At 38.2% G+C, this 26,881-nt stretch overlaps 1 pseudogene; it reads left to right on the top strand.

Annotated features, from left to right (window-relative positions):
* Positions 1-2,264: 2,264 nt before the first annotated feature.
* LOC125120843 (WD repeat domain phosphoinositide-interacting protein 3-like) lies at positions 2,265-15,403 on the top strand (annotated as a pseudogene).
* The last annotated feature ends 11,478 nt before the right edge of the window (positions 15,404-26,881 follow it).

Raw genomic sequence — 26,881 nt, 5'->3', positions numbered from 1 at the left:
TATCAACATACACATTAATCATACCAGCAGTGACTTCAACTCTCCTCTAAAGCACAGTTCCATGCTTTACACATATTACTACTGCACAGAATTTGTCTGAACCTGAGAGCTGATTTTCTTTTTTTTTAATACACCATTCTGAAGCTTAGCCTCTTATAGAATTTCTATATATGTTTATCCCAATACTTTGGTTTATTATATAGTAAAATCTCTCTCATACACCATGGACAAAATACAGAACATTTTGATCAAATTCCCTGATTACTGCATTAGCATTGTAATAATTTACCAAGAATCTTACATTATCATTGCTTACATTAACCCCTTCAACCTGGGAAGGAAATCACAGACATTTCCAACATTTCTAGGGGCCTAAGAAACACTTGGCCTGTGCAGAAGAGAAAATATCAGGTGTAGTTAAAAGACTGGAAAAGTATAAAGATTTATGACATGGATAAAGAGAGAAGTGAACCCTGATGCCCCTGAAATTGGGAGAAGATAGGGTACTATACTGTTGACATCTGAAACTTTTTCTACCCAACTTCCATCCATTCTTCAACTCTAACTTCCCCAGAGACTGATCCCTTCCTTCAGTCTTCTCCAGTGCAGTTACTCTATTCTTGGTATGGTGGCCCTGTACCTGACTCAAGCCTGGCCAGAGTATTGCTTTCATCTGACCATGGTAAGCGGTCCCTGTGTAAGTTTCCTGATGCTGTCATAGCAAAATACCACAAACTGGATGGCATAAGCAATTGAAAGTTACCATCTTAATAGTTCCAAAGTCAAGGTGTCATCAGGGTGAGTTCTTTGTAGAAGCTGTGAAGGAGAATCTATTCCATGCCTCTCAGCTTGCTTCTGGTGTTTTGCTGGTAACCTTTGACATGTCTTGGGTTCCACTGGGTTCCAATCTCTGTCTTTACTGGACCTTCTCTGTGTGCCTGCATGTCTCCAAATTTCCCCTTTATAGGAAAATAGGACACCAGTCATATTGGATTAGGGACCCTATGCCCATGTGTCCTCATTTTAATTAATTACATCTACAGTGACCCCATTTCCAAAAAGAGTCACAAGCATAGGTCCTGAGGGGATTAGGACTTCAACGCATGAATTTGAAGGGGACACAATTCAATCCATAAGATCCAATATAATAAATATGTAAGCTGATAAGACTCAGTGAGGTGCAATATAACTTTCACTGTGGGAGTTCCCATCGTGGCACAGCGGAAACGAGTCCGACTAGGAACCATGAAGTTGCAGGTTGGATCTCTGGCCTCGCTTGGTGGGTTGGGGATCTGGTGTTGCCATGAGCTATGGTTTAGTTCACAGATGCGGCTTGGATCTTGTGTTGCTGTGTCTGTGGCGTAGGCCGGTGGCTACAGCTCTGATTAGACCCCTAGCCTGGGAACCTCCATATGCTGCAGGCGTGACCCTGAAAAAAAGCAAAAAAGACACACACACAAAAAGAATTTTACTGTGGATCCTAAGAAATACTCTCAATATTTTTATTCCACAAGGGTGCAGGGACAGGAGCTAGTGCAGTCATATTACACCCACTGGGTGGGAGTGGGTGGGGTCTGCAGAAAATGTATCAAACAATGTGGAAGCAAAATCAAGAAATGAAAATAGAAATATATATTTGCTTCTTATTGAACACCTGGTAAAACCGTATCTGAAGTCAAATACCCTTTTAATTGTTCAGTTATATGAATGAAATCATCCCCCTCCCCTTTGTTAAGTCTGTCTTAGTATGACTTTCTTCTGATTACCAAAGAAATAGAATGATAATTAGTATGATTAAAGAATGAGATTGGGGTGGGGATGCATGTGAACTGCAAAAAAGTTCCATGTGAACTGATGGAATGAAGAATTCTCTTTTACATTTGTATTATTTTAGATCAGAATCAACTTGATTTCCCACACAGTGATATGTAATGCCTCAAAAGTACAAGTGAATCTAATCATTCCATGTCTATGAAATACTGAATCCCTCCACACAACAGGAATACACAAAGGCACAATTTCCTGTAATAACAAATCTCTTGGTACAGAATCAAGCTACATGTATCTAGTTGCTCTGTTTGTACTTTGTTGGGAATAAAGAGATAAATAATCTAAGGGCAAGAGGATTAGCACAGAGCTATGAGGATCACAGGTTAAATGCCGACAGAGTCAATGATATTGAAAAGTGGTCTTTTATCAGGGACAATGTCCAAACAGTGGACTTAAGAGCTTCGTGGGATGAGGATGGAAATTTGGCTTCCGAAATGCGTAATGCTGATGGTGGTATGTCAGGCAAACTAGGACTATCTCAGAAATATTTAAGAGCAGGGACAAAGTAGAGCAGAGCCTCTCTTCCAGAAACATGCCAGACAATACCAAGTCAGGCAAATGTGTTGTGGCTGGTTCTTCCACAAGGGTCATTGACCAGGAATCTTCAAAATAGTTTAAACGCTTCACATTTCACTTTACTTGTGTGCCCTAGGAACCCAAGGAGCCTGGCGTAAGAGCACTAGTAGTCTTTTGATTGTCTCTAGTGGTGTTTAACAGTGAGGTGATTCTAGTCAGAGTGGAGGTTTCTACCCAAAATTGTTATGGACCTCCAAATGTATTTGGTACCATGAATATAATTTCCATAGCTTATTCATTTGCTAAATGTGTACCACAGATTTGAAGATGAATTAGCTTCTCATTGGTCACAGGTGAAATACAAAGCAGTACTTTTGGGGAACAGAAAGGAGAAACCTTGAATGGGGGGTAAGAAGTTGACAGAATGAGGAGCAAGGGAGATGATGCTGTACAGAGACTTACAATGTAAAAATGTGGAGGGAGTGTAACTTCATGTTATTTTTGGTAATTCAGAGAACTTTGGAAATATTTCAATGCACAGATAAGAGTACTCAGCCCTTGGGACCTCACAGCTCTAATTTTCAGACTTGGTGCAGAACAGTAGCTTCCTGATGCAGGCATGATGGTATTGCACTTTTTGTGCTTTGTCTGTGGTCTTCTTGGCCCACCTTTTAAGCCAGCCATCATTGTAACAGCCAGCTTCCTATAAATATGTAATCTGAGAGCACTTCAACTTTGTCTGTGTACCTTATCTGTTGAGCCCCAGGTCTTCTCTGACATTGTGGTGTGGAATGCTTTTAGGAATGGAGCAGCACTCACGCATGTGCAAACTGGAGTGCCAGAGAATAAACATCTGATGGGCCAGTCCTTGGCTGATAGGAGATGCGACCTGGTGCATGGATGCTTTCCTCTTTTTTCCTTCCAGAGAGAGATTCTGAGGCATATTCTACATTGCATCTCTGAAGATTCCAGCATAATCTAGGCTCAGCCCCCACAGCAGTGACCAATGCAGGAATACCCCTTGAACTGGCTTTCCTTCCTTCCTTCACTCCATGTTTCACTCCCTGATCCCTGACTCCTGTTCTTGGGATTATTTCTGCCCCCAGATTACCTGCACTCAAGTCTTTATCTCAGATTCTAAATTCTGGGGTAGGGGGGACCCAGGCTGCTAAAATGACCTTCTGGGTTCTCTGTAGGTTTTATAGCTAGAATCCCACTGTGGCTCAAGGGGCATATTGCTTGTGAATCTCTAAATCTTTTTACAGTGGAGGACCCAAGAAAAGAGGTGTTAATGTGTGAGAAGCAACAAATCACAAATCAAAGCTGGCAACTGAGAGCATTAAGTGTTACGATTTGGGTTCATATTTTAAATCTTAGCTGTTTGTTTTCTCTGTAACATCTGTCCTGATCAGAAGCCACCCAGTTCTGAACTGGCCCCATGGTTGCCATAGCAATAGATGATGAAAGTTCCTGCCTGGATTTTCCACAAGATTCTCCAGAGTGAACTTTGTGAACTACATGTGAAGTCAGACCAATTCAAACTCTCTAAGTTTGATACTTGGCTTCATTTTTATGTAGATTTGCTTTTTGGAGCATGAGAGTGGGGATAGCAAGTGATGGTAGGAAGTACTTAATTATCTAAAATATTTTATTCCTAAACTTGATTACATGTAAAAATCACCTGTAGAAAAAAAATTTTTTAAGATGAATTTTTGAGCTCTAACTCAAAGGTTCTGACTCCATTGATCTAGGCAGAGATCCTGAGATCTATGTTCTTAAAAGCTTCCCAGGAGATTCTGATAAATGGGCAAATTAGGTAAACAGTGATCCAAATAATTCATGAAGGATTTTAAGAGGATTTGTTACCTAAAACTATACATTTTCTTCCACAAAGTTGGAAGCTAAGGCAATTCCTAAATCAGATTTCCTTATTTTCAAGTAAGAAAAAGTCTTAACTTTTTGGGAGGGGGAGTTTAGAATTTAATTTTCAAAATAAAAGGTCTAATTTCATATGTTTTGATCTTTCTGAAAATTAACACAGGTAGTTTTTTTATATACTTTCATTTTTAGGCATCTATAGACAGGCTTACTTTGAAAGAAATTATGTTTAGGTGTAATCACATATAATAGAAAGTATACAGTTAATTATAAATACTTCATCAAATAATTAGCATTAAAATAACTGTATGATTGAGATTTCGATTGACAAAGACAATTAAGTTGATTCTCCTCAAATATGCATGTTCCTAAAATATTCATTAACCAGTTTCAACCATAAAACATTTCCTAATAGACTTCCAGAAATGGCTAGGGTATTTCTTCTTTTGAGAAACTGTCTTAATAAATGGACCATTCCCTTGGAAACTGAAAACCAGTTTTTTGTTGTTCATTTATTTGTTTTGACTGGCAGTGCTTTTGTGAACAGAAAAAAAAAGTGGAAATAAATGACATAGATAAAAACATTAATAAAGAAGATAATAATGTAAACATTCTTGACACAATTTTTGTTGGTATGTCCCTCATCTAAGGGATTTTCTGAGGTAGAACTTAATGTAGATGAAAAGAGGTTTTTTTAATGAAAATTCAGTTAATCATAGAATTATAAAATTTAAATTTTGACCATAGAATTTCTTTACCACTCTGTGGAGAAATGCATGGTTACTATGAAAAATAAAAAAGAAAATATAGCCATGGTGAGTTTCATCAAACTGCAATGCAACCTGTAGAAAAATAGCAAAGTTCCTAATCTGAAATTTCTATTCAACCATTTAATTGTTTCAGTCAACACATATTTATTTAGTATCTATTCTCCCAAATACTATCCTGAACAGTGGGGATATATTAGTGAATAAAACTCATAGAACAGAATCCCTGCCCAACTGAACTAAAATTTTATATTTTCTGTTCCTGCTTTTTATTTGAGAAATTTCTATGAAATTACCAGGGGTAACTGAGAATTACTTATTGTTACTTATCTGAATACAATGTCAAAGCAGAAATGGACCTAAAATATGGTACAAACTGCAAATTTTACTACCTGTGTTTTACCTTCTGTTTGTTATGATTTGTGGGGACACCAACAATAGTTAGAAGTATACATGGTTGTATAGAAATCACCCTCTATCTTGAGACTGCTGAGTAGGTGCTGCATCACTGATATAATCATTGAAACCATCTAATGTGAACTACCTGAATGAGAAATATGGATGTCTCACTTGGCTATATATCTGATATTCAGAAAGTCTCAATAGAGTGTATTTTAAATGATGTGAATATTTGACTAGTATTAAACTGAGATAAACTATATTAAGGATCTTTGTGAAATTGGAGTTAGCAGTTTAATGAGAAATTTAATTTTCTGAAAGCCAACTTTATAATGAGTCTGATTTAAACCTTTGGATCTCTCCAAGAGCAGCAGTTGAAGTTCAGTCTCTTTTTTCTAATTGTGTTTTGCCCATGACCGCTTCTTTTACATCTGAGAATCCCTCATTATGAATCTTAAAACATTTTATTATGAGTCATTAATGGATTTTAGGGCCCTTGAGGGAGTAGGCAGTCTTGGATTTTTGAGGTGCAGAAGCAAGCGTGGTCCAGAATACTTCTGTACTAATAATACGATATGTTGTAGGGAACTCTAATACTGGTATAAAATTTTTGAAAAAGAAAAAGAAAATCCACAGTAAAAGTGCCTCTCAAACCAAGAATGACTAATGACCATGTATTTTGGCCACTGTGAAAAAAGCAGTATTTTTGACAAACCTTTTTTTCATCCTCCTTGTTTTCTTTTCCTTCTTTTCTCTTCCACCCCCTTCACTTCCTCCTCTTCTTCATTCTTCATCTTTGTCTTCTTTCTCCTTTGCATTAAGGAAGAAAGGGTTTTCTATGATTTATGCTGTGGGTCACTTTGTAATGCTCTTAAAAGGGAGATTTACTTTCATTTTTCTTTACAAGCTGCTCATACTGGCGTGTCTAGACCCTAGATCACACCTCCAGTGAGTGGCAATTGAGGACATCTTGTTAAGATCAAGACCACCGAAAGCACAGTTATCAGACGTGGGGAACTCTACTAACAGTGTGGTCTGGTCAGGCAAGTCCCAGGGACTGACAGAGAAGGCTTTGTGGTCTAAAGTGCTCTCACTGTGGCTGATTTTGAGATATCAGCGTGATGTAATTGAATTTAGATTTAGGGAAAAGAGAGCCACTTCACACTCTCCTTGTTTTATGAATCAGCTATATCTTTTCTAAAGCCCAGAATGAACTGCTTGGTGATTGGTGTGGGACAATTTAAGTTTAAATCTAAAGGGTTTGTATCACTGCAGAAAAGAAAAGGGAAGTTCTAATATAAAAATTACTTGGGGAGGTTTGTTTGTTTGTTTGTTTGTTTGTTTTGAGGGCATTAACTGAAGTTGAGAGAATTACAATAAGCTCCCTATTGAAAGAGCAGGGGAACTGGACTTCAATTTCCTGGGACTATTTTTTGTAGTCTCCAAGATTAGACACTATCAGTGCCTTCTATCAAGCAGTGTTTTCTTTCTTTCTTTTTCTTTTTTTTTTTTTGTTTTTTTAGGGCTGCACCCATGGCATATGAAAGTTCTCAGGCTAGAGGTAGAATCAGAGCTGCATCTGCCAGCCTATACCACAGCCACATTCACACTGGATCCAAGCTGCATCTGCAACCTACACCACAGCTCACGGCAACACCGGATCCCTGAGCCACTGAGGGAGGCCAAGGATCAAAACCACATCCTCATGGATACTAGTCAGATTTGTTTCCGCTATACCACAACGGGAACTCCAACCAGTGTTTTCTTATGCATGACCAGTAGGTACCTAGTTCATCATTTATTGCAGAATAAATTTTGGCTTCTTCTTTCTGTAAGTGAAGAATTGCTTTGGATGCCATCTGATTTATTGAGGAATAAATAGGGAAATCTCCAGCTGATACATCAGCACCCAGATGTTCAGAGAATTCATACCCATCTGGAAATATTTCAATGCTCAGCTCAGTAAAAGTTTCCCAGCATTTTCCAGGCCCAGTAGCTGTCTTATTTTCTCTACCTTCTACTGGGCTACAGTTTCTAAAGTGGGTCAGGGCTGTGGGAAGGGTCCTTGAATAAGTCCTCAAATTAGAATCACAAAAATTTGGTCAAACTCATTTGTTATCAAAAGTTAGGTTTTCTTTGTAAGAAGTTGATCTTATTGATTATTGAGTCATAACCTCTCCATCCATTAGGTGGATATCTTTACAAGGGCTAAGGGTAAGTTTTTTTCACCCACACTCTGCTGCCCCTTCTCACTGCTTCCCCTAGCTATGATTCATTATATAATAGGACAGTGGAAACTAGAATGCAACTCCTCTTAAATATTCAAATGTGTCACAAAAACCAAAACATAATTCAGGTGATTTGAAATAGATTCATAACATGAGCAAATCAGTGATGTGATGATTTTAGCATCAGAAAGCGTTTGGTTCAATGGTATTTCTAAATCCTATTTATAACATGAAAAATATTTGTTAGAATATTATACAAAATTATAAAAATCCAAATCATATGCAATTAATTTATCAGAGTCCTATGCATAGACAGTAGAAAATATACTGTATTATTAATATATCATGGAACTGTGGATAATTGATATCATTTTTATTTTCTAAATTGTGCATAATGAGTATCTTACATAAAATTTAAAAAATAAATTAAAAAATGATCACTTGGTTTATAATAAAAAGTTACCAAAAGAAAATCAAAATCTTCTAAAAATCTGGCTTTATCTCTTTGTGGGAAGAATATTTTAATTTCTTTTTATTCTCATTAAGTTTTAAATCCTGGATCAAGAATTTAAATCCTGTCTTTAAAATTTCTCACAAAGAAGATTTATAGAGTTTTAGAAGTGAACAGATGTTACTCCCTGTGATTTTTATTCATCTCTTAAATTGAAACCTTCCAAACTTTTTGTATCCCTGAGTCAGAGTTTCTGATGACTTAATTTTTCAGAAAAAGTAGGCCAAAGTTTAATGATCAAAGGATATTTTCAGAAATCAAATGAGATCAGAGATCATGAGCAGATCCATACCATCTGGGAGCCCAGAGCCAACAAGACTGTTAAATCTTGAAAACACAATTTACAGAAGCTTTGAAAGTTCTCTGAGGGTCACTTGTAGCTTTAGGCATTTCAGTTTTAATTTTATTCCAGGTTAAATGAAGTTGTTGTTATTTTAAATTATAAAGCATGTGCTTGTTTTAGAGGATACTTACTATGGAAAAAGAAAAGATGAATAAAAACAACATTTTTGCCCCACAAAGGCAAAAATGGCTAACATTTAGTTATGTTTCCTTTCAGTTTTTTTCATGAGATTTTTGCTCACAGATGAAGTCAAAATATTACAATATGCCCAACTTAAGTTCCTGTTGTGCTTCTTTTTTTTGTTGTTGTTTCTTTTTTTTTTGCTTTGTTTTGTTTGTTTTTTTTTTTTTTCGGTCTTTGTCTTTCTAGGGCTGCACCCGCAGCATATGGAGGTTCCCAGGCTAGGCGTCCAATCAGAGCTGTAGCCACCAGCCTACACCAGAACCACAACAACGAGGGATCCGAGCTGCGTCTGCGACCTATACCACAGCTCAACGGAAGGCCAGATCCTTAACCCACTGAGCAAGGCCAGGGATTGAACCCCGGTTCTCATGGATGCTAGTTGGGTTCGTTAAGCACTGAACCATGATGAGAACTCCCCTATTGTGCTTCTTAACAACCAAACATAAGAATTGCTCCACATTATTTCTGAAAACAATAAATTTAAATTACTGGATCAGAAATAGGAAATTATACAATGGAGTTAAAAACATATTCAATTGGGAACTGAGTCCCCACCATGTCCCTGTTTGGAAGTGTAAATATGGTACCAGTTTCTTTGGATGCCAGGGAGAATGAAATAGGTAGACCAGAATGAGTTCATGCAAACATCACCTCATAAGGGTAGTAAAATACCAGCCCCAAATATTCTGATTCTGCAAACTTGAGGTAAGACCCGGGGGTCCACATTTTTAATAAGGACCTTGGGCGATTGTGTTGCAAGAGATTCTGGGATCACCCACTGAAAATCAATTGATTAGATCACACTTTGTTTTTAGAAATTATTAGAGAGGGGTTGGAAAGGTCCACAGAAAATAGAGGAAAAATACTAAAGTTGCCAGCACTGCCTCTCTTAAATCCAAAGAAACCAGGGTAAGGTACTCCCCAGGCCTAGCTGATCAAAGGGCTAGGGCCGCACTCAACGCCCTCAATCTTTTCCACTCAACTGTTCCAACCATTCTTTACTTTCATAGCATCCTTGCTTTTTGTGCATGCTTCCCATCACCTTTCAAGTCACAGGTTTAATTGATGGTAGAGTTCATACTGGAACCCAGGTCTCTTGACTCTTTTCTAAGGATCTTCCTGCTGCACCATCCTTCAAATCCTAAATTTCAGGGTTCCCAAGCAATATCTCTTTCAGGAAAACTTTCCCTGTTCTTCAGTCTTTTCTGTGTTTCTACAGTGACTTCCCCCACCCTTGTGAGTTTACTTCTTTTATCATGTTTATAATACAGTTAGTCCACTTACCATCCTTCCCTACTTGACTGAGTTATCCTAGTGCCAAGCACAGTCCTTGGCACAAAATATATGCACAATATTATACAATGAATTAACAGATAAAATCTCAAGGTATTTGTGGTTAAAACAACATAGTACATCTACATGGTATGTTTTCCCTGCCTTGGTTAAGCTCTGTGTTTTTGCAGATGCCAATATTTTGAAGTTTCAACCCTTGTTTAGGCAGCATTTAGAGTAATTCATCTTTTCTGAAACAGCAGGCATATATCATTTCACTCTATTACACATACATCTTGAGGTAAGGCTTTTTTTTTTTTAATTTTCTTTCAATTGGTTAGCCTGATTTCCATCAGAGACTTCATTTTAAGTTGTTATTTTATGCTCTGATCAGAATAACTACTCTGTAAAGGAAAGGAATAAAATGTTCAAAGAAGATAGTTATGTCTATCGACACTGCATTAAAATGCAAATGTGATGCAAACTGGAAGAAATCAAGCTGCCAAATAATCTGGATCATTTCTCAGTCCAGGAGAAAAATTCAAATTACTCATTTTCTCTATAGCAAGCCATTGCAAGCCTCTCCATGATATCCTTTGAAAGAAAAGCAAGGAAACTAACTACAGAAGTGAACCAGGGCATATTCATTCTTCAGGCTTGGTTACCCAATGAGAACACCCCCTGACGTTTTCTGACATATTTAAAAAATAAATTTTATCTTTTTTTTTGTTTTTCCTCTTTTTGCTTTTTAGGCTGAATGTGTGGCATATGGAAGTTCCCAGGCTAGGGGTCCAATCGGAGCTTCAGCTGCTGGTCTGCACCACAGCTACAGTAACATAGAATCTGAGCTGCATTTGCAACCTACACCACAGCCCACGGCAATGCTGGATCCTTAACCCACTGACCAAGGCCAGGGATCAAACCTGTTTCCTCATGGATACTAGTTGGGCTTGTTACCACTGGGCCACAGTGGGAACTCCTAAAAAGTAAACTTTTAAAATATATATGTATCATGAAAATTTTTTCTAAACCATTTTGGGTTTCAAGGAAATCCCAGTCCCACATTCTTAGCCCCAAACCACTTCCAGACAACCTGTAATATACTGAAATGCTGACCCTGTTTTATTTCCTGTTGGCAGTCTGCCTCCCCTTAGACTCACTGAGAATTGTATGGAGTCTTTCCAGCTCATCGCTTTCTTACAGAACTTGGACATAAGTTTTCATAATTGAAGAATTTCCTTCTTAACCCTCATCTCATTATGTTGTCTGACCCTCTGTTACCTCTCTAATTTTATCTCCTCCATTCTTCTTTTGCTTTACTCTATTCCAGTTTATTTGATCTCCTGGTTGGTCCAAAGCCACCAAACATACTCCTGACCCAGGAGCACTGTCCTTCTTGTCATCTTTGCTTGCAATACTTCTCCTTTACCCCTGGAACTCAGCTTAGCCCATTCCTTCACTTCCTTTGAGGTCTTTATTCAAATGTCAGCTAATCAAAGATGCTCCATTTTCTATTTCTTCATTCTACTTCATTATTTTTTAACAGCATTTATCACCCCTTGACAGAGTGGATTGTTTTGTGCCTATTACTGCAAATCTGAATATGCTAACATGAGAACAATGATAGTTTCCTTTTCTGCTCTGGCCCTGTTTTCTAGAATAGTGCTTAACACATATTAGGTGCTCAAAAATATTTGCTAAATAAAAGAGTGATTACTATGGAAAAACATGAGGTATCACTTATCCTTTTGGAAAAGGATAAGTGATACAATTTATGATGTTTAAAAATAGCATTTAAAATAAAGTTCCTGAGCTTTGTACTTTAACTCCTTTGAAGATAGTTATTAGAACTAGTGAGGTTTATAGACTCTGTTTTCATTTCTGAGAGAAGTCCCACTGCTGCTTTCTTCTTTTTCACACCCTTGACTTTAAAACAGAACTGCATTTTCTATAGGAATGCAGATTTGTGTCAAAAATTGTTTCAAAATGGTATCATAACTACATTCTGTTTTATAACTTCATGTTACATAAGACTAATACAAGAGTACCTATCTGTCAAAAAATAGCCTTTGTGGTATAGCTTTGAAGGATAAAATAATTCTCTTGATAAATCCCCAATAATTAGACATTTATGTTGTATCCAGTTTTTTTCGTTTTCTAAATTTTACTGAGATGTCCATGCAGGTGAAAAAATCTGTTAATTCATCCATAGATACTTATATTGGGTAACTTCCTAGATGAAGAATTGTCATCTCAAAAAGCATGGCTATTTTTAAAGATTTAGAGATATATTCACAAATTACCTTCCAGAAAGACTGTAGCAATTTAACAGCAGTGCAAGAGAGTGACTATTTATGGTGTCTGTGTTAGTTAGTGTTCTCCAGAGAAACAGAACCAATAGGATATAAAAGGAGATTTACTACGAGGAATTGGCTCACAAAATTATTGAGACTGAAAAGTCCCCTGTCTGCCATGTACCAGCTGGAGACCCAGGAAGGCAGGGGATGTGATTCCATCTGAATCGATGGCCAGAGAACCATGGGAGCTGATGATGTAAATCCCAGTTTGAGGGCAGAAGAAGAGATCAAATCCAGCACAAATAATAGGCAGAAAAGGGTGGAAACTCCTTTTTTTTAATTACTCAAATGAATTTATCACATCTGTAGTTGTAGAATGATCACAACAATCTGATTTCACAGGATTTCCATCCCAGAGCCCAAGCACATCCCCCGATCCCCCATACTGTCTCCTCCAGAGACCATAAGTTTTTCAATGTCTGTGAGTCAGCATCTCTTCTGCAAAGAAGTTCAATCTGTCCTTTTTTCAGATTCCACATGTCAGTGAAAGCATTAGATGTTGGTGTCTCATTGTATGGCTGACTTCACTTAGCATGATAGCTTCTAGGTCCACCCATGTTGCTAAGAATGCCGGTATTTCATTCTTTTTAATGGCTGAGTAATATTCCATTGTGTATATGTACCACCTCTTCTTGATCCACTCCTCTGTCGATGGACATTTAGGTTGTTTCCATGTCTTGGCTATTGAAAATAGTGCTGCAATGAACATTGGAGTACATGTGTCTTTGCGAGTCGTGGTTTTCTCTACATAGATGTCCAGGAGTGGGATTGCTGGATCAGATGGTAGTTCTATGTTTAGTTTTCTGAGGAATCTCCATACTGATTTCCATAGTGGTTGCACCAATTTACAATCCCACCAACAGTGTACTAGGGTTCCTTTTTCTCTGCACCCTCTCTAGCACTTATTGTTTGTAGACTTTTTGATGATGGCCATTCTGGCTGGTGTAGGTGGTACCTCATAGTGGTTTTGATTTGCATTTCTCTAATAATGAGTGATGTTGAACATCTTTTCATGTGTTTCTCGGCCATCTGCATGTCTTCTTTGGAGAACTGTCTGTTTAGATCTTCTGCCCGTTTGTTGATGGGGTTGTTTGTTTTTTTGGTATAGAGCTGCAGAAGGTGTTTGTAAATTTTGGAGATCAATCCCTTGTCAGTTGATTCACTTGCAAAGATGAAATCAACCCAAAACATTCTGTGGGTTGTCTTTTCGTTGATGACACAAATAGATGGAAAGATATACCTTGCTCATGGATTGGAAGAGTTAATACTATCAAAATGACTATACTACCCAAGGTAATCTACAGATTCAATGCAATTCCTATCAAATTACCAAGGACATTTTTCACAGAACTTGAACAAAATATTTTAAAGTTTGTTTGGAAGCACAACAGACCCAGAATATCCAAAGACATCCTGAAAAAGAAAAATGGAGCTGGAGGAATCAGGCTCCCAGACTTCAGACTATACTACAAAGCCACAATCATCAAAACCGTATGGTACTGGCACAAAGACAGAAATATAGATCAGTGGAACAGGATAGAAAGCTCAGAATTAAACCCATGCACTTACAGCCAACTAATCTATGACAAAGGAAGCAAGACTATACAATGGAGGAAGGACAGCTTGTTCAATAAGTGGTGCTGGGAAAACTGGACAGCCACATGGAAAAGAATGAAATCGGAACACTCTCTAACACCATACACAAAAACAAACTCGAAATGGATGAAAGACCTAGATATAAGACCAGACACTATCAAACTCCTAGAGGAAAACATAGGCCAAACACTCTCTGACATAAACGACAGATCCACCTCCTAGAGTATTGACAACAAAAACAAAAATAAACAAATGGGACCTAATCAAACTTCAAAGTTTCTGCACATCAAAGGAAATTCTAAACAAAATGAAAAGGGTGGAAACTTTTGCTTCTTCAGCCTTCTTGTTCTATTCAGGCCCTCACTGGATTAGATGATGCCCACCCACACTGGGGAGGACAGTCTATTGAGTCAGATTCAGGTGCTAATTTCATCCAAAAGAAAATCTCCAGGGACACATCCAGCAATAATATTTAATCAAATATCTTGCCATCCCCTGATCCAGACAAGTTGACATATAAACGTGTCTACCACAAATCTATCTCTTGTCAACTTGGCATTCATATCTATCTCCTTAAACCATACTTTATCTCCAAATAAAAAGGCTAGCAAGATTATAATTCCATCTCACATGGTACAATCTACATACAACTGAAAGCCCATTAACCGCCTTCCCAGGCTAGGGGTCGAATCAGGGCTACAGCTGTCAGCCTACACCAAGCTACAGAAATGCTGGATCCAAGCTGAGTGTACGACCTACACCAGAGCTCACGTCAATGCCAGATCCTTAACCCACTGAGCAAGGCCAGGGATCGAACCTGCATGCTCAGGGATTCTAGTTGGGTTTGTTAACTGCTGAGCCACGAAGGGCACTCCCAGAATATTGCTATTAAAATGCAATTTTCCGTAGAAGTCAAGGAAGTCAAATTAAGGTGAGACAGAATTGTCCTTTTGGATCCCACAGTCAAGGGGTTTACACGCATGCACAATCTCCACTGTAAGTTTTAAGTCTTTAAAACCTGCTGTAACTCTGAAGGCCTTTGTGTCTTGTGTCCCAGTAGTAACAATTCCTTCCTAGCCTTCGTGGACATATACACAAGTCCCGTACAGCTTGTGGACCCGGCCAGTACAAGAAGCTGCCAGTGGACATTCCTGTACATGAGGGCATCCTGAGCCATATTACCCTAAACCTGGAGGGAATAAGAATTGCAATTTGAGAAAGGGACTTGTAGGAATATTTGATACTTCTGTCAGGGCATTGAATCCAGGAATTATGAAGATCTCATGCAGCAAGTATTTATCATACTTAAGATGCTTCCCTCATCTGTTTATCTAGTGACCATGACATAGTACACATTTTTGCTGCCAAAGATGCAAAAAAGGAATAAAAAGTCTAGTTTAGCATCAGCTAGTTACCTTCCTAAGTATTTCATTTCCAGAAAGAGTTTTATCAACCTTCAGTTTCCTGCAGCTTATCACCCCATTGAAAAGCTGGGTGTGCCCCTCAGACCCCTCTATGGCTAAAGCTGGTACATTCTGGACCTGGGGGTAACAGGCTGGGAGGGACTGCCCCAATGACCTTTGGACTCAAAACCATATGTGGTGTTTTGCTTTCCTAAGCAAGTTTTCCATTATTAAAAAAATAACTTCCAGGGCATAAAGTATATACTTAAGTGGCCTTGAACTACTTGTGCCTGGTTGTTGGCTTGTTATTTTTTAATTCAACTGTGAAGTTTAGCTCTAGCATTTCCACTGCATCCTTTATGTTTAAAATTTGAGGAGATTCCATGTAAACTTAGGAGCTGGGTTGGGAAAAAAGATGAATAGAAATTTGTCTTTGGCAAGAGATTCCATCATTTTTACTGAGTCTACAGGGAGGAGATGAGCAGACAGGCAGGGCAAATGTTCTTACACTGTAACAAGATTTTAATATAACAGTAATACCAGCAGCTCACCTTAGAGAAAGGAGAAAAATTCGTTCTCTAGTCTGAACATGGAAAAGAAAGACACGATTATACTAGAAAACACAACGTGGACATTTCCCCTTGTGTAAATTCAATGCTGTGATCTTTTCAATGCCTGTGTCATTGTTTAGTTATTTGTGCGAGGATGCTGCCTGCTGCCATTCCCCTGTTTCTGTGGTGGAGTTGTTAGAATTGATGCAAAACACCATCAATTGGCTTTATTCAGGGTTAAGGCTGCATTCTCTGTTATGTGTAATTTATTTAGACTTTAAAACTTAGCCATTTAATTGAAAATATATGAAGGAAAATATTGTACATCTCTTTCAACAAAGTGATACCAGAGTAGTCCTCTAATAATGTCTGTTGGTGTTGAGAAAAATGCATTATTCTGTCATTTCTACTTCCTTTTTCATCATTGTTTTCTCTTCCCAACATTTATAAGAAGAACTTCACACTACTGTTTTGAAAATGAAAGGGACACTACATTTTGTTTTAACATTAGGTAACTACAGTGAGTTATGGGCTCTGTATTAAGTACTATTTGAAGCATATATTTAATTCTCTTAAATTCTTGGTAAAGAGATTTAATATTGCAGTTTTGATTTCAGGTTTGAAATATTTAGAATCACCAGAGCAGCAAATTTTCAGTTTTGTAACAATCATGACAAAGACTAAAAAGACTAGAGTATGAACATTATATGGTAATTATGCACTGCGTGATCTTGATCTTAACCCAGGTGTCCTTAATAAGCTCCCACTGGCAGCATGATCTAGAGTCTAGATCAGTAGCTCAAGTAGCTTACAAAAGAAAAAAGGAAGCTCCAATTCCCCCATTAGGAGCATTCCTGTGCATCCCAAAGCATCTATAATACAAAGAAAATTCCCTTCCTCCCTTACTTCAAGACAAAGAGATGAAGAAGAGCAATAATTCACTAGAAGTAGGTAATAAGACAATAGTAATAAGACACAGAAAAGCAATTCACAGAATATAGTTGTCCAATAAGTACTATGAAACAGCCTCACTTCATATTTAATAAGGAGAAGGAATTATTAATTATGTGTGATGTTTTGCTTATCAAACTGTGCACTTCTAGTGCAACTACAAATTAGTAAAAACTGCCCCAAACAGTTTGGCAGTAAGTGGTAAAAACTTTAAAAATGACTTATACTTTGAGCCAACATTTCTAGGATTCCGCCCTTAGGAAGTCATCAGAGATGTGGGGATATTAACAATGATTCATGTACCAGAATGAACATTGTAGAGTTCTTGAAATATAGAAAATTAGAAGCAACCTAAATGCCCATCGTAAGTTAACATAAATTGCATAATTTATGAAATAGCCTTATGGTGCAATATTATACAGCTATTAAAATATTATTTTCAAAGAACATTGAATGTTATAGGGAAATGCTTATGGCATGATTTAAATGAATAGAAATAAGTAATAAATATATAATATTATATATCTGTGTGTGTTTATAGGGTTGTGAAATATTTATGAGAGTTATTTCTAGGTTCTGCCTTTACGAATAATTTTTATTTTCTCCTTTATACTTTTCATTAATTGTCATTGTTTTATTATAAACATGCAATTGCCTTTTGACAGAAAAGTGCTAAATTTTATTTTAATACCTAATAACTTCAGTGGAAAAAAAATCTGTGAAACACTATTAATTCATTTCATTTCCAAAATATGTTGCATTTTGATAGTTTCTGTTTTGTTTTCAATTCCACAATTGTGCTTTAAATTTACCATTGTGAAACCAAATTCTCAGTTTTAGGAAGTGACATCTTAGTACTTGTTATTTGATCTTATTTATTTTTTTAAGGGCCATGCCCATGGCATATGGAGGTTCCGAGGCTAGGGGTTGAATCAATGAGCTGCAGCTACTGGCCTACACCACAGCCACAGCAATGCCGGACTTGAGCTGCGTCTGTGACCTACATGGATCCTTGACCCACTGAGAGAGGTCAGGGATCAAGCCTGCTTCTTCATGGATGCTAGTTAGATTCATTTCCACTGCGCCACGATGGAACTCCAGCACTCGTTATTCTATTGGGAAATTGTACCAGACTAACCCTCAGCTCAAACTAGTAGAGATTGATGGGCACATATGTTGAGTAATGTACAAGGAGTATTCACAGGAACAGAAACAGTTGTAGAGATTGATAGAGCAATTCTTTTCAGACAATATACACTACGCTTTTCTAGACATTCACACTAAAATACAAAAGCAGTTTTCCTGAGTTTGATCTTTTTACTTCTCTATTTGTTTTGGGCTAAAAAGTAAGTATGTCTTCTGGACTTTTGTGTCTATAAAATAGTGTTCTGGATGAAGCAAACATAAAATCCATAAAGAAAACATTCTTGATTATAGGCACAATCCTGAGGAAAGCAGTTAATTACATCATATCTTGGATTTTACATTTTACTTTATTTTATTTTATTTTATTTTATTATTTTATTTTATTTTATTTTATTTTATTTTATTTTATTTTATTTTATTTTATTTTATTTTATTTTATTTTATTTTATTGTCTTTTGTCTTTTTAGGGCCACACCTGTGGCATATGGAGGTTCCCAGGCTAGGGGTGCAGTCCGAGCTACAGCTGCCAACCTACACCACAGCCACAGCAATGCCAGATCTGAGCTGTGTCTGTGACCTACACCATAGCTTATAGCAACGCTGGATCCTTCACCCACTGAGCAAGGCCAGGTATTGAACCCACATCCTCATGGATACTAGTCAGGTTTGTTAACCACTGAGCCACGACAGGAACTCAGGATTTTACATTTCACATCCTCATTATGTCCAGAAGGCTTTGCAATAGTCCTGCTCTCTTTCATTCAGAGTAGCTCCACAAAGATTTTGTGAACTACCCATCTGACTATGCATTTCTCTTCCTAGGAATCTTCAGAAGTGTCCCCTTGGCTTCAGGAGAGTTACAAAGACTTTAGCACAGGTTTTAAAGCTGTACAACCTATTTTCTCTGCCCAAGCTTCTGTCCCTTCTTCTCACTATTCCACCCCTACCATTCTTCAAGCTATATTCCAGCCATCAAGATTTTCCAGATGGACTGGGCTCTTTTAGACTCTGTCTTAGCTGGTTGTTCTTTCTGCATCAAATGGATATCCCTAGCCTCATCCTGTAAGATCCATCATCTTGGAGGAACAAGGTAAATTAGTCCTTCCGTCTTTATTCCCACAGCACCCTCTAGTCAGCTTCCACTAAAGCATTTATTATGCTGTTATGTACGTGTATAATTATTAATCTATGACTCCACCAGACTGTGGCCTTATTAGGGTGAGAATAGTGTGTTTCCCATTGCTGGAGTGGTTCAAGTCCATTACTGAAACCAAAGGATGAGGCAGGCTATAGCAGGAACCCAACCTTGGATGGGTGGTTTACTGTAATGACTATGGGTCTTCTTTTAGTTCTAAGCCTATGAGAGTCTCATGCCAAGCTCAGCATTCTCAGTGGGGAAGGGGAAGGAGACAGTTGGGGCTGGGGACTGGGCAGAAAGTGAAGTCCCTGGTAGCAGTATATCTTTTCCCATTTTATTCAACAACTTTAATAAATACATTTCTTTCTCCTCATCATTTATTGAGATCCCAGATCTCTGATAAATGAAAAGCAGCTCTTCTGACTATAAAACATTTGAGGAAACTGCTGGGCTGATAATAACTAATGTTATAAGCTCTTGCTATATGCCAGGCATTCTTCTAAGTGCTTTACATATATTAACGCACTTAATCCTCACAATAACTCCAAGAGATAGGTGTCATTAGAGTAGATGAGGACATGCAGATATAGCTCATAAAACTTGCTTAAATGTATATTGTGAATAAGTGGCAGAGCTCGGATTCAAACCCAGGCAATAGATCCAGGTCCCTGCAGCTTTCTGCCAGTCATGCTCAAGGGTACATTGTCCTCAGAACTATGGCTTTCATTTTTGAGATGTTAGCCCCTGAACACTTAGTTAAGGGAGTCAAGGTCGGCACTTGCAGAACATAGCTGCTTTCTGAAATAGCTCCCTTCAAAGTCCAGGAAAAATTTACCAAGTTCATGTCACCTTACTATTCTCTGCTCCTGTTATTCTTATTACTCTTCTTATCCTTGTTACTCCACTTTTCTTTCCTTCATTTCCTTTTACACACTGTAGCCAATTGATCTTAAAGTAAACAAATCTGATTCTGTTACTCCCTAGCAGGATAGTCTGTCAATTATCACCCACTCCTTTGTGGATGCTTTCTAATCAACTGAGCATAAAACGAAAAGGCTGGGACGAAGTGGGCCCACTGTGCTAGTGCCGGATCTGGGCTTGGTAGAAGCCAGAAACGAGGTAGACAGCTAGGCCATGAGGAAACTCTGAGGGCAGTTTTAAGATATGAGATTTACCACACATACATGCCCCAAATACCCAGAAATTCTCCAGATTCATTTCTTTCACATGTTATGTATGTTTTTCCCTGCTTGACCTTTACCCCTCTTCCAGACAAATTTTTACTTATTCCCAAGGGAATTCCCACCATGGGTCATTGGGTTTAGAATCTGACCACAGCGGCTCAGATTGATGCAGAGGTATGGGTTCAATCCCAGGCCTGGCACAGTTGATTGAAGGATCTAGCATAGGTTGCAGCTGCAGCTCAGATTTGGTACCTGTTCCTGAAACTTCCATATGCCACAGATGCAGCCATAAAAAAAAAAAAAAAGTACTGGAGTTCCTGTTGTGGCTTAGTGGTTACAGAACCCAACTAGTATCCATGAGGACACAGTTTCAATCCCTGGCCTTGCTCAGTGGGTTTAGGATCTGGCATGGCTGTGGCATAGGCCAGTTGCTACATCTCCAATTTGACTCCTAGCCTGGGAATGTCCATATGCTGTGGTTGAGGCCCTAAAAAGGCAAAAAAAAAAAAAAGTACTAAGCAGGGCCAGAATACAAAAGACTGGTCTTGACTGGAGGACCTAAGAGAATGACTACTTAGACGTGGCTTAATTTGTTTCATAGGATTGGGCAGAGCAATAAATTAAGCTGAGATATAGTTGCAGCAAAAAGCCTCAGCTGATCCCATGCTATGTAATGATCCTGTAGCTGCTATAACAAATACAATGGGTGGCTTAAAACTATACACATATTTTCTCTCACATTCTGGAAGCCAGAAGCCTTAAATCAGTATCACTGAGCCAAAATCAATGTGTCTGCAGGGCCACTCTCCTTCTGGAGGCTCGAGGGGAAAATCCTTCCCTTGCCTCTTCAGATGTTGCTGGCATTCTTTGGCTTATAGCCACACCACTCAAACATCTGCCTCTGTCCTCATATCCCCTTATCCTCCCATGATTACACCCTGTGAATCCAAGATCATCTCTCAGTCTTTAAACCCTGAAATTAATCACATCTGAGAAGATATGTTTTCCATATAAAGTAATATCTACAGGTCCAAGGATTAGGACTTGATATCTTTAAGGGGCTGTTTCTTAGCCTACCACATATGGAGAACTCTGAAATTCAGATGACTCACCAGAAATACCCTCCATCAGAGGCAATACAGTTAAGCTTTTGCATGCTTGAAGTGGTAAATCAATTGCTCCTGACAATAGAAGCATATCTTTGACCAAAGGGATCCCTTTGGAGGTTGGCAATTTCTAGGGGGAAAACTTAGCTTTGAGCCTTCAGAAGGTAACACTGCTGCAGCTGGGGTTGAGTGCGTTGACTTAAAAAATATGCACAACCAAAAAGTTGATACTTCAGTATCACTGGGGGCAAAATGAGGACTATAGCCCAGGAGGCAGAATTTCACATCGCTCTGAAATACCGCTCCAAAGGAGTAGATTTGTGATTTTGGTGATGGGGCAGGTACATGCAACCAAGCACACATTTTACAGAAGTTAGCTTCTAGTCTTGTGAAGGTTACTGCTAGTCACAAGGAGCAGACAATCACCATGAAGGAGTTTAGTGCTTTTCTAGATGTGGAGGAGAGGCAAGAACTGGACTCATGAAACCTCCTCCTGAAAATATCTATCTGAAGACCTGTTCTGCCAGTTTTCCCAGAGCACAGAGTGCCTCACTCCTGACCCCCTCCCTGCACTCCTTTAAGGGGGTGTTGAGGGTCAGCAGCTTCAGCAGCCAATGATTCAGTCTGTGTAGAGGCAGATGGCAAGGGCCAGTCTCCAGTTCACAAGTGCTTTGGTCCTAAAGGGATGATCTGGGAGGTTTTTCATGATGTCTCCTCAACCTACTACCTTTTATGTCCTGTGTGCCACAGTGGCTGATTTCTGGGGTTTATTTCTTACTGTGTCATGAAGGCTTCTACCAGCCTGGCCATTACCTGCCACAAGTAAATTTAAATATCACTTTGCCTGTAAACCATTGTGTATCTTGCCTTTTTCCACCAACTCCTCTGCACTATTAGTCTTTCTCTTTTCTGTATTGCCATGTTACTTTATTCACACCTCTTCTAGCACTTATCCTCCCTGTGTAATGATTAATATTCATACATGAATCTTCCCTTACTAGACTGTTTGCACCTTAAGGATAGGGTACCTGATTTGTTCCTATTTGTAATCGTCTCAGTATCTGGCAGATAGTAGGTGATCATAAATGTTTAACGAATGAACTAATAAATGGAGCTTAAAGCAGCCACTCTGTCTCTTCATCAATTGGTGTAGCAGACGGAACAGCCAACTATATGAACGAAAGCCATCAAGCATGTCCAACAAAAGTGACTGAGTGTGTGTCGGGAGGCTGTAAAGTAAACAATATCTCAAGGGTCACAGCTGTTTCACTCTGCCTTTCAGCCAAGAAATGTCATGATTTACTTTCTGCTCTTGCCAAGGATGAAGAAATAAAGTCATAAACAAAAAGTAAAAGAGTGAGGAATTACTCAGTTTGGATGGACTGGTCAATCTGCTTGCCCACCTGTGGCCAAGTGGGCATGATCAAAGAATAATATAATTTCCCCTTCTATCCCATTTCACAGTCTTTATTCTTTAACAAAAATGAAGGGATATTTGATGAGAAATGTAATTCCAATCCTGACCTCGCTAACAAAGTTGGTTTTATACAGAGATGGCATTAGGTATCCTCAACATTTAGGGACTGTATAAAAATTTTTGCCTCAGATATACACCTTGCCTCAGGTTGCTAAATTCTAAGACTGTTCCTAGGTTAGTACACATGGTGTGTGCTTAGTAAATGATTTTGTTTTCTTTATTTTCCATTAATAATTTAAGTTCAATAACAAGTCATTTATTTATGTGGAAGGTATGGAGGAACAAGGTCAGTGTGGAAATTAATATGTGTTTCATTTTGGAAATTTTACACTTATTAAAGTAACATAGATACATGGTAAATTTCAAACTGTATGAAACAATATTAAATGAAAAAAATTTTTTTTCAGTCCTCCTCACCTCATATCTTCTGTTGGCAAAATTATTCTAAATATTCTAAATATGCTGAGACCTGTTTTTCACAATGTATTAGTTTTATTTTTTTTAATTTTTTAAATTTTTTTATTTGAGGAGTGTGCACATATTCCATAATTATTTCTAATTACAACAATAATAAAACTCCATTAATGAAGCAAATCTTGTTAGAAATTAATTAAGAAAACTTGGTAGAATTCAAATTGGAAACAGTTTGAATTGACGATTCTGAGTGCATAGTGGTAAGAAACTATCATACAGTAATTAAAGAACATTTTATTTATTTTTATTTTATTTTATTTTCCCACTGTACAGCAAGGGGATCAAGTTATCCTTACATGTATACATTACGTTTCTTTTTCCCCACCCTTTGTTCTGTTGCAACATAAGTATCTAGACATAGTTCTCAATGCTACTCAGCAGGATCTCCTTGTAAATCTATTCTAAGTTGTGTCTGATAAGCCCAAGCTCCCGATCCCTCCCACTCCCTCCCCCTCCCATCAGGCAGCCACAAGTCTTTTCTCCAAGTCCATGATTTTCTTTTCTGAGGAGATGTTCATTTGGGCTGGATATTAGATTCCAGTTATAAGTGATATCATATGGTATTTGTCTTTGTCTTTCTGGCTCATTTCACTCAGTATGAGATTCTCTAGGTCCATCCATGTTGCTGCAAATGGCATTATGCCATTCTTTTTTATGGCTGAGTAGTATTCCATTGTGTATATATACCACCTCTTCCGAATCCAATCCTCTGTTGATGGACATTTGGGTTGTTTCCATGTCCTGGCTATTGTGAATAGTGCTGCAATGAACATGCGGGGGCATGTGTCTCTTTTAAGTAGAGCCTTGTCCAGATAGATGCCCAAGAGTGGGATTGTGGGGTCATATGGAAGTTCTATGTATAGATTTCTAAGGTATCTCCAAACTGTTCTCCATAGTGGCAGTACCATTTACATTCCCACCAACAGTGCAGGAGGGTTCCCTTTTCTCCACAGCCCCTCCAGCACTTGTTATTTGTGGATTTATTAATGATGGCCATTCTGACTGGTGTGAGGTGGTATCTCATGGTAGTTTTGATTTGCATTTCTCTTATAATCAGCGATGTTGAGCATTTTTTCATGTGTTTGCTGGCCATCTGTCTATCATCTTTGGAGAAATGTCTATCCAGGTCTTTTGCCCATTTTTCCATTGATTGATTGGCTTTTTTGCTGTTGGGTTGTATAAGTTGCTTATATATTCTAGAGATTAAGCCCTTGTTGGTTGCATCATTTGAAACTATTTTCTCCCATTCTGTAAGTTGTCTTTTTGTTTTCTTTTGGGTTTCCTTTGCTGTGCCAAAGCTTGTCAGTTTGATGAGGTCCCATGGGTTTATTTTGGTCTTATTTCTATTGCTTAGGGAGACTGACCTGAGAAAATATTCATGATGATGTCAGAGAGTGTTTTGCCTATGTTTCCTTCTAGGGGTTTGATGGTGTCCTGTTGTATATTTAAGTCTTTATGCCATTTTGAGTTTATGTTTGTGCATGGTGTGAGGGTGTGTTCTAGTTTCATTGCTTGGCATGCAGCTGTCCAGGTTTCCCAGCAATGCTTGCTGAATAGACTTTCTTTTTCCCATTTGATGTTCTTGCCTCCCTTGTCAAAGATTAATTGACCATAGGTGTCAGGGTTTATTTCCGGGTTCTCTCTTCCGTTCCATTGGTCTGTCTGTCTGTTTTGATCCCAGTACCACACTGTTTTGATGACTGTGGCTTTGTAGTATTTCTTGAGGTCTGGGAGAGTTCTGCCTCCTGCTTGGTTTTTGTTCCTCAGGATTGCTTTGGCGATTCTGGGTCTTTTGTGGTTCCATATAAATGTTTGGATGGTTTGTTCTAGTTCTGTGAAAAATGTCATGGGTAATTTGATAGGGATTGCATTGAGTCTGTAGATTGCTTTGGGTAGTATGGCCATTTTTACAATATTAATTTTTCCAGCCCAGGAGCATGGAATATCTTTCCATTTCTTTACATCTTCTTTGATTTCTTTGATTCAAGTTTTATAGTTCTCGGCATATAGGACCTTTACCTCCTTGGTCAGGTGTACTCTGAGGTATTTGATTTTGTGAGGTGCAATTTTAAAAGGTATTATATTTTTGTATTCCTTTTCTAATATTTCATTGCTGGTATACAGAAATGCGACTGACTTCTGAATGTTAATCTTATATCCTGCTCCTTTGCTGAATTTATGAATCAGTTCAAGGAGTTTTGGGGTTGAGTCCTAAGGGTTTTCTATGTATAGTATCATGTCATCTGCATAGAGTGACAGTTTGATCTCTTCTCTTCCTATATGGATGCCTTGTATTTCTTTGGTTTGTCTAATTGCTGTGGCTAGGACTTCCAAAACGATGTTGAAGAGCAGTGGTGAGAGTGGGCATCCCTGTCTTGTTCCAGATTGGAGGGAGAAGGCTTTCCGTTTTTCCCCATTGAGGATTATATTTGCTGTGGGTTTCTCATAAATGGCTTTGATTATATTCAGGAATGTTCCCTCTATACCCAGTTTGGCGAGGGTCTTGATCATGAATGGATGTTGGACTTTGTCAAATGCTTTTTCTGCGTCTATTGAGATGATCATTTGATTTTTGCCTTTTCTTTTGTTAATGTGGTGTGTGATGCTGATTGATTTGTGTATGTTGAACCATCCCTGTGAACCTGGGATGAACCCTACCTGGTCATGGTGTATGATTTTTTTGATATGTTGTTGGATTTGGTTGGCTAAGATTTTGTTGAGAATTTTTGCATCTATATTCATCAATGATATTGGGCGATAGTTTTCTTTTTTGGTGGTATCTCAGTCTGGTTTTGGAATGAGGGTGATGGTGGTATCATAGAATGTCTTTGGGAGTATGCCTTCTTCTTCCACCTTTTGAAAGAGTTTAAGGAGGATGGGCGCCAGTTCCTCTTTATATGTTTGATAAAATTCACCTGTGAAGCCATCTGGTCTTGGACTTTTATTTGTAGAGAGTGTTTTTTATGACTTCTTCAATCATTTCTAGTGATTGGTCTGTTCAGTTGGTCTGTTTCTTCTTGATTCAGTTTTGGCAGGCTGTAAGATTCTAGAAAATTGTCCATTTCTTCCAGATTGTCAAATTTTTTGTCATATAGTTGTTCATAGTATTCTCTCATGGTTTTTTTGTATTTCTGCAGTATCCGTTGTGATTTCTCCTTTTTCATTAATAATTTTGTTTATTTGAGTTCTTTCTCTCCTCTTTTTGGTGAGTCTGGCCAGGGGTTTGTCAATTTTGTTTACCTTTGCAAAGAACCAGCTCTTGGTTTTATTAATTTTCTCTATTGTTTTCTGAGTCTCTGTTTTATTGATTTCTTCTTTGATCTTTATAATTTCCTTCCTTCTGCTGACTTTAGGTCTTTTTTGTTCTTCTTTTTCTAATTCGTTTAGGTGGAGGGTTAAGTTGTCAATTTGGGATCTTTGTTCTTTTTTGATAAAGGCCTGTATTGCAATAAATTTCCCTCTGAGCACTGCTTTTGCAGCATCCCATAGATTTTGAGAGGTTGTGTCTTCATTATCATTTGTTTCAAGGTAGTTTTTAATTTCCTTCTTGGTTTCCTCATTGACCCATTGT

This window comes from Phacochoerus africanus, chromosome 2 (assembly GCF_016906955.1).
Source record: "Phacochoerus africanus isolate WHEZ1 chromosome 2, ROS_Pafr_v1, whole genome shotgun sequence".
NCBI lineage: Eukaryota > Metazoa > Chordata > Mammalia > Artiodactyla > Suidae > Phacochoerus > Phacochoerus africanus.
The sequence above is the reverse complement of the archived record's forward strand: the minus strand, read 5'-3'. Positions and strand labels throughout refer to the sequence as shown.